The following is a 12,304-nucleotide window of genomic DNA, read 5'->3' on the forward strand; positions in this document are numbered from 1 at the left end:
GCTCTTCATAAAGGTTGTGTTTAAATCCTTAATATCCCACCTGGGATTAATGCTGGGGCCCGTTGGCATGAGCTCTGCTTACCTCTAATTCTGTGCAGCCTGGCATGGCTGGGGTGGTTGGAGGGCCAGGATTAGCTCGGGCACAGCTCTGGAAATGAGGATTCTGTGCTGGCTGGAGCAGGGGAGGTGTAATTTTATTTTATGAGAGTGGCTGGGCTGTGTTACATCATGCTGAGGGATGGTGAATTACTGCTGTGAGCTCATCTCTGCTGCACCGGCGACTTTTGAAGGAAAAGGCGAGCCGGGGGACTAAAAGAGAGCCGGCCGTGCTTTGTTTAGGGTATCCCGGAAAGAAAACAAGGGGGGAAAAAAGGAAAAAACATGGTTAGATGCCACGAAGTAGGTGGCAGTGCCTTAACCGTATGTGTGTTGTACAGGCCACTAGGGCCTCTTCCATCCTTATCAAGGGGAGTGCTAACCTTCTCTCCTTTCATACAACACGGTAGCATTTCCCCACCAGACATTATATAAATCTCCAGTAAGCTCCATCTATACAGGACAGAGCGAACCAACTTTACTACTCTTTTTCCCCTCAATTCGAGATCTCCTTCCAATTCCCATAAAAAGTCTTTTGCTCCATGCCCCAAATTTGCCCTAAAATTTATAAAAATATCTGTTAAATCGCTAAAACGCGCACTTTCCGCTACCCTCTTAATATATTCATCACATTCAGCCAATCAGCGCGCAGAAGGCGGAGCTTCCTCCCCTGCCCCGTGACGCGAGGGGCGTGGTTTCGCTCTGGCCTCGCTGATGGAGGCGGGCGCGCCCGGAGGTCGCCGGTTCGAGTCCCGCCCCCGGCGGGCGGTGCCGCGGGGATGAGCTCAGCGCGGGATTGCGTTTTCCCGCTTAACCTGCGCAGGGTTTGAGCTTTCCCGCTGGATATCCCGCGGGTTTGGGCTTTCTCACCGGGTATCCCTCGGGTTTCAGCTTTCCCGCTGGATATCCCTCGGGTTTGGGCTTTCCCGGTGGATCTCTCGGGTTTGAGCATCTCCCGCAGCCGGAGCAGCGGTGCAGGAGGGAGCCCATTCCCATTCCCGAGGCGTTCCCGCTGCCCCGGAGCTCGTAAATCGCTCCGAGTTCCGCCAGCGCTACTGACGAGTCACAAGTTCCACATATGAGAGCAGTGGAATAGGTTGTGTGGGTTTTTTTCCCTTTTCTGAAGGCTTTTCTCTTGGGTATCCCAATGGAATCAAACCAGACGAACATTTCTCTAAGTGAGCACTGCAATACCTCAAACCAGGATGGCTCCCCCCGCATTCCGCCGCAGGTGCCACCGATGTCGCCTCCATCCCCCGACCCCCGCGACCCTCCCGGACCTTCCCGCTGTGTTCCCGGTGGGAAGGAGCAGCGGAGGAGCCGCTTTCCGGATGAGGCTGCGGATCCAGGTGCAGCGCCCAGGGGTTTGCCCAGCCCCGCCAGCTGTGCACAGCTGCTGCATCACAGACTCACAGAACGGCCCGGGGTGGAAGGGACCTCACAGCTCACCCCGTTCCCACCCCTGACAAGGGCAGGGACACCTTCCATGCTCCCAGGTTGCTCCAAGCCTGGCTTTGGACACTCCCAGGGATGCGGCATCGCTGCCACAGAGCCCAGGCTGCTCCTGGCTGCCCCTTCTAGATAACTGATGAGTTTATTAGGGGATTAAAAGTTAGTTCCCCCTCCTTATTGAACGCTCTGATTTATGCACGCGTTTAAATCAATCCCATTTCCTGCCTTTTATCCCTTCTCCCCCAGGCTTTCAGGCTTTACTGTGTCAGACATTTGTTACAATCACATCGTTTCGAGGCAAGCGAGACACCCTGGGTGGTTTAAGGGATTTAAATCCATGAGCTGCATTTCTTGGGCACTTCTCCCAGGTGCCAACTGCCCCGCCTGAACTGTAGATGCCCCTCCTTGGGCCAGTTTGTGCTGCCTCTTGGTGAAATATGAACCAGCATCCCTGCTAAAGATGCTGCTGGAGATAATTCTGAGCCTGCCTGGCTGGCACAGGAGGTGCCTGGTGGGCTGGGGGTGCCCAGGGTGGGGGATTTCAGGTGCTGCTAGCAGGCAGTTGCTGGATGAGCTACATAAGCTGCTTATTTTGTCATTTTAATTTTTTAATCCCGCGCATTCGGTCGCGCTCTCTTATTAGTAAGCATTATCTCCCCAAGTCCCATTAGCTCCGCTCAGAGCCGGGGCTTTGCTTGTGGGGACAGCTCTGGAGGGGCCCACAGGGGGCTGGGGGCCTGCTCCTGCAGCTGGGGACATCCCTGCTGTCCCACGAGGGTGCGACCCTGGCCCTGCAGAGCCATCCCTGCTCAGTCCCTCCCTCTGCTGTCCCCTGTCCCCTCCCCAAGCCCCGGCAGCCCCAGCTCCCTGCAGAGAGATGATCCAAGCCCTAAGATCAGCTCTAACCCCCCCCTGCTTTATTAAGGCAGCTATGTTGTTGTGTGTAAACACACATATTCCATTCAAACCCTCTTCCCTCTCTGTCAGGTTTCCCCCTTAACCCCAGGGCCATCCCCAGAGCTGTGCTTTGTTAGAGGATCTCAAGTCTCGGATTTGAAATTAGTTTAGACTGCTTTCTCTTTAATAAAATTATTCCTTTCCTCTTTAAATAGCACAATATGTCACAGAAAGCCGGTGGGTCCGTTCATGAAGATGAGACAGCTCAGAGAGGAAAGAGACAGGCAAAAAAAAAAAAAGAAAAAAAAAAAAAGTAAAACCATACATCTCCCCAAACCCCTTCTGCCTAATCCAACTGAATTAGAGGATTTCGAAGTGGATTTAAAACTAAATCTTGATTAGGGAGAATTTCTCTCCAAGAGCTGCTGCACGGTGGTATTAATGGGAAGTGATCGTGGACAGAGGAAATAGGACAGAAATAACCGAGGGTAGCACATACGCACTCAGGTCTGTGCACGGACTGAGAGAGTTGGGGAATCTCTCCAGAGGAGCAGGGAGAAATTAAACACCCACAGCAGGAGCCTGGGTGCCAGGGGCTGGCTGGGCAGCCAGGTCTGGTCCCTGCTGCACCCCGGGCAGGGCTGGCAGGTGAGGAGGCGGCACCGAGGATCAGAACGGCCTAGGTGAGGAGCCGGGAGGAGAGGGGGTGTCAGCCCGCTCCCCCAGAGCCCTGCTCACCCTGTGAGCTCTGGGGGACCCCCGAGATGCCCCCCATGCTCTGCAGACACATGGCTGGAGGTGCCCATGGGGTCCTGTCGCTGCTGACCGTGGTGTTCGTCCTGCCGGAGGGTGAGTGCTGCTCTCCTGGAGTCACAGTTTGTATCCTCCCTAAACCCGGCCTGCCCAGATGGGATTTACCCTTTCCCATCCTCCCTAAACCCGACTTGCCCAGGTGGGATTTACCCTTTGATATCTTCCCTAAACCTGACCTGCCCAGCTGGGGTTTATCCTTTCCCATCCTCCCTAAACCCGACTTGCCAAGGTGGGATTTACCCTTTTATATCCTCCCTAAATCCCCCTTGCCAAGGTGGTGTTTACCCTTTCCCACCCTCCTTAAACCTGACCTGCCCAGGTGAGATTTACCCTTTTCCATCCTCCTTAAACCCCACTTGCTCAGGTGGGATTTACCCTTTTCCATCCTCCCTAAACCCGACCTATACTCTATTCTTTTAGTATAGTTTTAGTATATTTCCCCAGGTGGGATTTGTCCTTTTCCATCCTCCATAAACCCCACTTTCCCATGTGGAATTTATCCTCAGGGTGAATTTAGGAGCCCTCCCGAGTGGTGCAGCTGCGTGCTGGTGGTTTTAGGATGGAGCTGGTGTCACTGTGTTTTGTACAAAAGGGCAGCGTGCCAGAATTTGTGATCCTTTGGGCTCCTATTCCCTGGTTTGGCTGGGGCAGGGACTTCCTTTGCTGTGCCTGGCTGTGTGAGGATGCTCCAAATCTGTGGGAGCAGATTTTGAGCCCCCCAAAACCCTGTGGGAACAGATTTGAGCCCCAAAACCCTGTGGGAGCAGATTCTGAGCCCCCAAAACCCTGTGGGAACAGATTTTGATTCCCCCAAAAACCCTGTGGAAGCACAGGAAGGCTCGGGAAGGTCTCTGGATTGGTGTTCAGAGACGAGGAAAGGTAATAACAGCAACTTGCTTAATCAACAGAGGTTGCCTTAACCTCCACAGCAGAAGTGGATGGTGTAAATTAATATCCTTTAAAGGCTTTTTGGTTTGTGGGTTGTTTTGTTTTTTGGTTTTTTTTTTTTTTTTTTTTAGGAACCTGAGAAATGGTTTAATTCCCATTGTGGCAGTTTTCAGACACAGTGGCTGCAGGGGAAGGGCTGAGCTGTGCAAAGCCCTGGGGACACCCTGAGGCCATTGGCCCGGGGTCACAGGCACCACGGCGGCTCTGAAGGAGGATTTCCCTTTTATTTCCAAGCAGGTTTGCCTTCCTGACAGATCCTGTGTGATAACATCAGGGGGAAAACCAAACCGCGCTGATAAACCCATCCCTATGGAGCAAATAGCGCCAAAACAGGCACAGCTAAACTGGAGGAAAAATGGTGCAAAAAGGAAAAGCTGTTTCTAGCAGGCACAGCTAAACTGGAGAAATTTGGTGGAAAAGGGAAAAGCTGTTTATACCAAGCACAGCTAAACTGGAGAAATTTGGTGGAAAAGGGAAAAGCTGTTTCTAGCAAGCACAGCTAAACTGGAGAAATTTGGTGGAAAAGGGAAAAGCTGTTTCTAGCAAGCACAGCTAAACTGGAGACGTTTGGTGAAAATTTGGTGTTTCTGAGCCTGCCTTGAGCCCTGACTCGGTGGTGTCTGTGGTTGTGAGGTTTCACCTGCTTCTTTCCATCCCCTATTTCAGAGCCCGCACAGTTTGATCCCAGCTCAAATCTGCGGCTAATCTCTGATTTCGCACTGACCTCTAGTGGGAGATGAATCTGTATTTTCGGGCCCACCGGGTAAACAGTGACGGGCAGCTCCTGGCTCGGGCTTAATGCGACTTGGCAAGGCAGGGAGCGCTGCGAAGCCGTCGGTAGAGAGCGGCTCGGAACGAGATGAAGCCTTTCCCCCCCTGGAAAAAATAAAATAAAAATCCAGCCGTGTTCCTTCTGGTTCTTGTTTAGTGTCTGGACTGCAGTGCTATGGCTGCAACATCGTGGTTGGCACCAAAAACGTGGACATGGGGTGCTCCAAGCCTGAGGTGATCACCTGCTCCCAGAGCCACCAGGGCTTCAAGCACCGGTTCTGCATTAAAACAGAGAGCGGTGAGTGCAGCCCCTCTTCAGCCCCAAACCTGTCACCCTGATTTTTTAAAAATTAGAAATTTAAAATTTTCTAAGCCTCCTCGTCACAGAAATATTTTATGAAAAATGTCTTTGCTAGGATTTTTCTCCTGAGAAGCTGAGAGGCCTCAGAAACAAAATGTAAACATTGATTATCTGCTGCTGTGGAATGCAACAGGTGCATCCGTGATTGGTCTCATGTGGTTGTTTCTAATTAATGGCCAATCACAGTCCATCTGTCTCAGAATCTCTGGTCAGTCACAAGATTTTATAATCATTCCATTCCTTTCCTTTCAAGCCTTCTAATGGAATCCTTTCTTCTATTCTTTTAGCATAGTTTTAGTATATAATTTTCTTTTAATATAATATATATATATAATAATATAATAAATCAGCCTTCTGAAACATAAAGTCAAGATTCTCATCTCTTCCCTCATCCTGGGACCCCTGTGAGCACCACCACACCTTCTGATATTTACATTCTTGTAACAAACTTTCTCATATGCTTTCTGTAAATAACTTATTGTTTTGCATTCTTTTATGGAAGAGGAGAAACTCGATGGACTGTTGGTTTGTCCAGTGTCATCAGAGAGGTGGCACTGTCACCCTCCAATCCATTATCACTTTGGGAAATCTATAAATGCTGGAGTCAGGAAATAAAGGTCCGTTTTTGTGGTGGTGCTCACAGGGGTCCCAGGATGAGGGAAGAGATGAGAATCTTGACTTTATGTTTCAGAAGGCTGATTTATTATTTTATTATATATATTATATTACAAGAAAATTATATATTAAAGGAAAAGGATATATTAAAATAATGCCAAAAGAATAGAAGAAAGGATTTCATCAGAAGGCTGGAAAGGAATAGAAAGGAATGATAATAAAATCTTGTGAGTGAACAGAGAGTCCGAGCCAGCTGACTGTGATTGGCCATTAATTAGAAACAACCACATGAGACCAATCACAGATGCACCTGTTGCATTCCACAGCAGCAGATAATTATTCCTTACATTTCATTTCTGAGGTTTCTCAGGAGAAAAAATCCAAAGAGGATTTTTCATTAAACATGTCTGTGACACATTTTTTACCTGGGAAGGAGCAGCGAATTCCCGTGGTGTTGTTTCATGTCCTACAGCGACATTTTCCCTGACGTCCCTCCCTGTGCTTGCCTTGCAGTGGTGCTGGGCATCCTCCTGACCAGCGGCTGTGCCACCTCCCGGCACTGCCAGCAGCAGGAGCTGCCGGGGGTGCGCATCCACTGCTGCGACACCGACCTGTGCAACGCCTCCCCCGGAGCGCCCCGGCCTCGGCCCGGGCCCCTGCTGCTGCCCTGCATCCTCGCTGCCCTGCTCCTCTCCTGAGCCCCCCTTCTGGGCTTTGGGGGATGTGGGGTGTGATTCTGGGCTGGGTGATGGCAGCTGGGGTACCCCCATCGCTGCCCCTGCATGCCCACCCTCCTGTCCCCTTTCTGTCATGGACAGATTTTATGGAAAATCCTTTCCTTAGGATCTTTTCTGCTGAGAGGCCTCAGAAATTAAATGTAAACAATGGTTATCTGCTGCTGTGGAATGCAACAGGTGCATCTGTGATTGGTCTCATGTGGTTGTTTGTAATTAATGGCCAATCACAGTCAGCTGGCTCGGACTCTCTGTTCACTCACAAGATTTTATTATTATTCCATTCCCTTCCTTTGCCAGCCTTCTGATGAAATCCCTTCTTCTATTCTTTTAGCATAGATTTAATATATAATTTTCTTATAATATATATCATAAAATAATAAATCAGCCTTCTGAAACACGGAGTCAAGATTCTCATCTCTTCCCTCGTCCTGGGATTCTGGTGAACGCCGCTGTGAAAAACGCCAATCACTTGTTTTTAAAATTGTAAAAGTTTAATAGTAATAAAATGGTTATAAAAATAGTAATATAATTAGAGTAATAATAATTTTGACAATTTGAATTAGGACAATATGAGACAATAGAAACAAAGAGTTATGGATGTCTGGGTACCTTTTTTGGGCAGCACAAGCCCGAAAAAGGACGCACGTTAACAGAGGATTAACCCTTAAAAACAACAACCTGTTGTATATTCATACACCTCATCCATGATGCATAAATTCCATTCAAACACAGGATTCTGTCTGGGCAGTGTCAGCTTCTTCCTCTGAATCCTGACAGCGCCTCTGAGGCGGGAAGAAGTTCATTTCTTCTCATAAAGGAGCAATAAATTCCCTTTCTCTGAAAGATTCAGGTGTCCTGTGGCTGCTATCTCAGTGTGAGTCCTTTCTTTAAAAAAATATCCTACATAGTATAGTTTCTATTTTAACATTTTTTATCACCTAAAACTATTTTTAATACAGTACTTGAGAGAATTAATACAGCGTTGTTTTCCAACACAACACATATAATATTCATTTTAATATTTGCAAAAAGCCAATCATAAAATACATACATTTTTCACAACCACCACACCTCTCTCAATAAAATACGAATTTTTCACATCTAAAACTATATTTAACACACTGCTTAAGAGAATTAATACAGCACCACTTTCGAACACACAACACATATAATATTCATTTGAATATTTGCGAAAAGCCAACCATAAAACACAAATTTAACACACTACTTAAGAAAATTAATACAGCTTTGCTTTCTAACACAACACATACAATATTCCTTTGAATATTTGTGAAAAGCCAAACACAAAATACACATTTTTCACAACCACCACACCTGTCTCAATAAAAGGTGAACGCTGTGGAGGTATCAGTGATGCCCCCTTGGGGAGGACGAGGATGCTCCCAGAGATTTGGGGGTACCCGAGGCATCCCCGGGGAAGGGGGAACGCAGGGTCGGGGGTCTCCCCATGCCCCCGAGGGGATCGGGAACTCGGTTGAGCCCCGCTCTTCCCACGAGAGGGCATCCTCCACCCTCACTCCGCATCTCGGGGATGGATGGATGGATGGATGGAGCAGCAGCATCCCGGCTCGGGGATGGATGGATGGGGCAGCAGCATCTCCAGCACCAGGGGTGGTTTCTGGGATGAGGGACGCGATGAAAACAACGGGGCAGAATTTTCAGATGTTTTTCCCAGCCAAACAGGAGCTTTAAGAGCAAAATCCCACTCCACGCATCCCCAAGGTCATCGCGGGGGTTTGTGGCAGAGCTGGGAATTATTAAACGCATCTGTCTCAAGAGCCAGCCCTGTGTCTTTATCACCAGGGAAACAGCATAAACCTCCCGATGAGAAAGGGAAAAAATAGTTTTATTCTATTTTTTTTTCTTCAGATGAAAAAAAAAAATAGAATAATGCAAAAGACCTTTTCCATGCAAAACATCGGCTTTTGATGACATTTCTCAGATGTGTGTCAGAAAACAAGCCAAAACTCTACTAAAAATATTATCTGAGGCGCCTTCCCAAGAGAAACACCTTGGGACTGATACAAAACACGCTCAGATTCTGAAGATTCAAAATGAAAGGAAATCAGAAAACAAATCCTAAAAGAAAAGCTACAAGAGCAGCACAGTACCCAATTCCCCCTCTTCCCCCTTAAAACGTTCCTTATGATTTTCGGGGGAACAGGAAACATTTCCTTGGCAGCTGGAGTTATTCTGGCTACTGGTTGTTTATCTGCCTGTGCTGAGCTCTTTGCAAAAGCCCTTTCCAGTATAAATTCCCATGGATCTGGGATGGGGCAGAGCTGATGGCCCCAGGATTGGGATGGGGCAGAGTTTAGGGCCTGAGGATTGGGATGGGGCAGACTCTTCTGAGTGTTCAAAATAATCCCTGTGCTTCATGGCCCCAGGATCAGGATGGGGCAGAGTTTAGGGCCCCAGGATTGGCATGGGGCAGTTTATGGCCTGAGGATGGGGATAGGGCAGCGCTCATGGCCTGAGGATCAGGATGGGGCAGAGGTGATGGCTGGAGGATCATAATGGGGCAGAGTTTAGGATCAGGATGGGGCAGTTTATGGCCCAAGAACGGGAATGGGGCAGAGTTTATGGCCTGAGGATTGGGATGGGGCAGAGGATGGGGATGGGGCAGTTTGTGGCCTCAGGATCAGGATGGGGCAGAGCTGATGGCTGGAGGATAGGGATGGGGCAGAGCTCATGGCCCAAGGATAGGGATGGGGCAGAGTTCATGGCCTGAGAATCAGGATGGGGCAGAGTTTATGGCCCCAGGATCTGGATGGGGCAGAGCTGATGGCCTGAAGATGGGGACAGGGCAGCGCTCATGGCCTGAGGCTCGGGATGGGGTAGAGTTTAAGGGCCTGAGGATCAGGATGAGGCAGAGCTGATGGCTGAAGGATACAGTGGGACAGAGCTGATGGCCGGAGGATGTGCTGTCACAGCTCTGCCCCACAGCAGAGTCCCGGGGAGATGTGAGGGGTGAGCAGCAGCCGCGGGGCCTCCATGGCTCCATCGCGCTCCTCTCCCGGCCCTGCCGGCGCTCCGGGGCGGGCGATGCTGCCGGCCCCGCTGTGCCCCCCTCGCCCGGCCCGAGCCATCCATCTTACACCGTGTAAGAGGCCTGTTGCAATTAAGTAGGCTGAAGTGCTCCTGAACTCTTTAACCTTTGCCCTGGGATTGCTCCTTTTGCCCCGGGGCTGTGGATCAGCTCCATTGCACTCTCCAAACAGCGCCTGCTACTTAGCTGACATTTCTTTCTCCTGCTGGATCCTATTAGCACCCTGAGGTTGAAAATGCTACTTTGGAGTGTTGTAAGGAATGTGATTTATACTGGAAAGCAGCGACAATCTATCTTTCCCTATACACACAGCGCACATGAGGCTGGAGAGCTGAATCCACACGGCCTGAACAAACAGCAGCAGGATAATTGGGGAGGAGGCTCCAGGCAGGGAGAGGAGCCTGAGAGGGATGCACTGGGGCCAGGGGATGCAGAGCTTGGGGCTGGGCAGGGAACCTGCAGCCCAGTGGGATCCCATCCCCACACCAGGGCAAACTGGGGCTGGAGGCTGCTGGTTTCCAGGCAGGGATTGGGGTGCCTGGGCTGTTTTCAGGGGTTCTCCTTTGGGAGCTGTTTCAGAGATTCTGGTTTGGGAGATGTCTGGGCTGTCTTCAGGGGTTCTGTTTTGCGAGGTGCCTGGGTTGTTTTCAAGGGTTCTGGTTTGGGAAGTGCCTGGGCTGTTTTCAAGGGTTCTTGTTTGGGAGTTGCTTGGGCTATTTTCAAGGGTTCTCCTTTGGGAAGTACCTCGGCTCTTTTCAGGGGTTCTGGTTTGGGAGCTACTTACAAGAGTTCTGTTTTGGAGCTGCCTGGGCTGTTTTCAAGGGTTCTCCTTCGGGAGGTACCTGGACTGTTTCCAGGGGTTCTGGTTTGGGAGCTGCTTTCAAGGGTTCTGGTTTGGGAGCTCCCTGAGCTGTTTTGAGGGGTTCTGCTTTGGGAAGTGCCTGGGCTGTTTTCAGGGGTTCTGCTTTGGGAAGCTCCTGGGCTGTTTTCAAGGGTTCTGTTTTGGAGATGCCTGGGCTGTTTTCAGAGGTTCTGCTTTGGGATCCATCATGTCCTTCTCCACTGTTGATCCTCTGATTCCTGAGCAGGACCTGCAGTGGTTTCCCCGCCTGTGAGTCCATATCATGGATAGCACAATCTGCATGGGGAGCAGATGGAAATAAGATTGGAATGGTGCCTGAAGGAGGGCTGATTAGCCTTTATCAGATATGACACGCTAACCACCGAGGCTCCTCGCTGCAACACCGGGTTAAAATCTCTGCAGTGTCAAATTTCATCCTCCCTGAGCAAAGCGACACTTTCCATAGTGTTTGTGTGAATCTTCTGGATAAGCCCTGGAGACTGAAACCATCTCAGCTTCATCTGGGCATTAAAAGTCCCACCCACGTGTTTAAAAAAAGCCCCAAACCCAGAAACGCAAAAGCTGACATTTACTCTAAAATGTCTTTTTCTTCCTGCATCGCTGCCTGGATCCCGTGTGAGCTGCCTCCTCCTCCTCACTGGAGCAGGGCTGGAGGCATCTCCTGGGCATTCCCACCTTTGGTCCCCCCTGGAAGCACAGGGATTATTTTGCACACTCAAAAGTGTGTGCATGAGCACACACAGGACACTAGCACAGTGTTTTCTGGGAGAAAAACCAACTGGAAAAAAAAAAGAAAGAAAAAAAAACCCCCAACCCTAAGCAGCCTCTGTGTCAAAAGCCCTTTTATAAAAGCCTCAGTAGCTGAAGAATTGCCATTGTTTCAGTCTCCAGTGAGTGCTAGTCTTAAAATATTTCCAGCTCAGAGCAGGCTTTGACATTCTGCCCAGACCCAGGAGAGGGAACAAACACGAGTTCAGAAATGTTTCTACAAGGCACAGATCCTTCTTCTGGGAGAGTCACATTCAGCATCTCCCATCCTGTGTCTACATCCTCCCAAAGTGGGGGAAACACCACAAAACGCCCCTGGAAGCAGGGAGGGGAGAGAAGGCAAAGGGAGCTGGGTTGGTTTTCACACTTCTTTCATTAAGCTTTTCCTTCCTGAGCAGAAAAAAGTATTTTTTCCCCCAGAAATGCTGCACTCCAGGCTGCTCTCCCTGCTTGGATGCTGGTGGCTGTGCAGCCCTGAGTCCCCATCCCATGGATGGCAGCAGATGGTCCAAAAGCACAAGGCTGTGCAGCCTCTGGAAGTGGAAGCAGACAGAAAGTCTGCAGTGAAATTCACCCCTTTTCAGCCTTTTTTGTGTGTGTGTGCTCACAGTGATGCTGGGAGGGACAGAGGGAGGGTTGGGATGGAGGAAACTCTCAAAGCTTCACAATTTCCACTCTGGAAGGGCAGGAGGAGGATGGACAAATGGAACCATGGAATGGGTTAGGCTGGAAACCACCTCATGCTAACCACTGCTCCATGTGGGACATGGATTTGTTTGGGAGTCACAGCTCCCGGGACAGTTTATCACTAATTTTTCATGGTGATAAACCCTGAAAAATTGGGGTTTATCACCATGAAAAATTAATGATAAACTGTCCCAGGAGCTGTGACTCCCAAACAAAGTCCCCTTTTC

At 49.6% G+C, this 12,304-nt stretch overlaps 1 non-coding gene across 1 annotated transcript; it reads right to left on the reverse strand.

The window, feature by feature from the left end:
- Positions 1-373: 373 nt before the first annotated feature.
- On the reverse strand, positions 374-501 carry LOC113460049 (U6atac minor spliceosomal RNA). Its single transcript, XR_003381728.2, has one exon. It is a non-coding gene; the product is annotated as a U6atac minor spliceosomal RNA (small nuclear RNA).
- Between the last annotated feature and the right edge of the window lie 11,803 nt (positions 502-12,304).

This window comes from Zonotrichia albicollis, chromosome 21 (assembly GCF_047830755.1).
Source record: "Zonotrichia albicollis isolate bZonAlb1 chromosome 21, bZonAlb1.hap1, whole genome shotgun sequence".
In the NCBI taxonomy this organism is placed as follows: Eukaryota; Metazoa; Chordata; class Aves; order Passeriformes; family Passerellidae; genus Zonotrichia; species Zonotrichia albicollis.